Source organism: Berghia stephanieae, chromosome 11 (genome assembly GCF_034508935.2).
Source record: "Berghia stephanieae isolate SIO BIC M18660-M18661 chromosome 11, UCSD_Bste_1.3, whole genome shotgun sequence".
NCBI classification, from domain to species: Eukaryota; Metazoa; Mollusca; class Gastropoda; order Nudibranchia; family Aeolidiidae; genus Berghia; species Berghia stephanieae.
The window spans coordinates 42216158-42218731 of record NC_088370.1 but is presented as its reverse complement, the minus strand read 5'-3'; positions in this window follow the sequence as shown (position 1 = coordinate 42218731).

The window sequence follows — 2574 nt, the reverse complement described above, 5'->3', positions numbered from 1 at the left end:
CGTGAAAAAAAAAAGAAATTAAGATATTTCCTAACAATAAGCCATGGGTTACAAAGCGACTTAAATATTTACTCAATGAAAAGAAAATTGCCTATATGAGTGGTGACATTAAACTAGAATTTGAAAAGGGAAAGGAGATCAGAAATACAATAAAAGAAGAGAAGGTTGAATACAAAAATAAAATGGAGCGACAACTGAGATCGGGCTGCGCAAGGAAAGCATGGGAGATGATAAAACAAATGGGAGGAGTAGACCAAAAGAAACGAACATTCCCACAAGGAAAAACGAAAACTGATGTCAACAAATTAAATGAGTTTTACTGTCGTTTTGACAGGCTCCCACCTGTTCACAACAGTTTGTCAAATGACAATGAGCCACCTCCAGATATTGAAGAAGAAACCGTAAGCTCCCTCTTCCGGAGATGTAAAGAACATAAAGCACCAGGACCAGACAACATTACCGGAACTATTTTGAAAAACTGTCACCAACAACTGGCTATACCTTATACAAAACTTTTCAAAGGTCAATCGATGAACAATCAGTGCCAGTACTTTGGAAAACATCGATTGGTCGTTCCAGTTCCAAAAAAAGCGTTGTCCGACCGTATTGAATGCTTCCGTCCAGTGGCGCTTACATCGTTTGTAATGAAATGTTTAGAAAAAAATTTAAAATCTGAGCTCCTACAAAAATGTTATGACCTGAAATTGCTAGATCCGTACCAATTTGCATACCAGCAACATCTCAGTGTTGAAGACGCACTATTAACCGCCACAAATTTGATCTCGAACACACCTTGACCAAACGCCCTCGAATTACGCCAGAATCCTGTTTGTCGACTTTTCGTCAGCTTTTAATGCCATGAACACAGATATTTTGCTTCAAAAGTTGTGCAGCATGGATATTCCAAACTACCTTATTAAATGGTATAAAGAGTTTCTGACCCATAGACCGCAATGTGTAAAATTGGGTGAACATATCTCCAACAAAAGAACGTTGTCGAACGGATGTCCCCAAGGCTGTGTGAGTTCCCCAATCCTGTAAAATCTTATACACAACGACTGCAGACCATCCTTTGAAAATTGTTTTATAGTGAAATATGCAGATGATACTGTATTCTTGGCTTATTAAAAGATAAAGTTACCGAAAAGAATTATTTCAAACAAATAAATATATTCACCGATTGGTGTAAACAAAATCAGCTGAATTAAATGTTGAAAAAACGAAAGAACAGGTGTTTGGTGTAAAAAATAAAAACGACTTAAAGTGTGTGGCGATCGGTAAAGATGATGTTGAGATAGTTGACTATTTTAAATATTTAGGAATAACCATTGATAGTTCCTCAATTTCTCTCAACATATTAATATAATTTCTAAGAAAGTTGCCCAAAGATTATACATCCTAAGGAAATTGAGAACATTTCAAGTAAGGAAGAAAACTATGTTAAGAGTTTATGACTCATTGATTAAAAGTGTAATTGCGTTGGCTGCACCATATGGTTTGGAGGATGCCGACTTAAAGATAAATCAAAATTTTTAAAATCTATCAAAGAGGCATCAAAAATAATAAACCATCCTCTTGATGGAGTAGAAAGAATTCATGGAAAAGCAATAGAAAGGAAAGCATTCTCAATTACCAACAATAAAAAAACATATTTTATACCATGAATTTAGTCTTTTACCATCTGGGAGAAGGTTTTGTCAGATTAAATGTAGAACTAACAAGTATTAAATCAACGTTCGTTCCATCAGCAATAAAAATTTTGAATATTTCATATGGTACAGAAAAACCAAGGATTGATTCGTTGACTGATTAACTGATTAATTTATTTAATGTAAGATTAACTGACCAATTGATAATGATGATAATTTTTGGTGTCGAATTGCCACAATCGTAACAAATTGAAAACGAAATGAATATGTTTATGTTGTGTATATCGCACGTGTGAAAGAAAGAAAGAAAGGGGAGAGAGAGAGAGAGAGAGAGAGGAGAGAGAGAGAGAGAGAGAGAGAGAGAAAATAAGTAGGAGTGAAATATCTGTTCAATCTTAGTTATCGTTTAACATTATAACAAGTGTAACTAAATGACAAATTGCCATATTTATGGACAATAAAGATCTATTATTATTATTATTATTATTATTATTATTATTATCCAAAGACTCAACTATGCGCTGAGCGAGACTCGAACCCAGGACCTTCAGAACCGAAAGCGAGTGTCATACCACTAGACCACATTGCCGCACAATGATGGCCATTTTAATTGATCGATATTTTCAGGACTATTTTCCTGACCCAGATTTTATATATTGTCAGAGTACGACAGTTTTGTCGGAAAGAAGCGTGACTCATTCTTGATACTACTAATTTATAATATCAAGCTTGGTCAAAGACTGGATTGGTGACAATAATCAATTCCTTAGGAAAGAAAGAGAGATAATGAAGGAAAGAGATAAAGAAGGAGAGAGATAGAGAGACAGAGATAGAGATAGATAGAAATATATATATATATATATATATATATATATAAATAAATATATATATATATATATATATATTATATATATATATATATAAT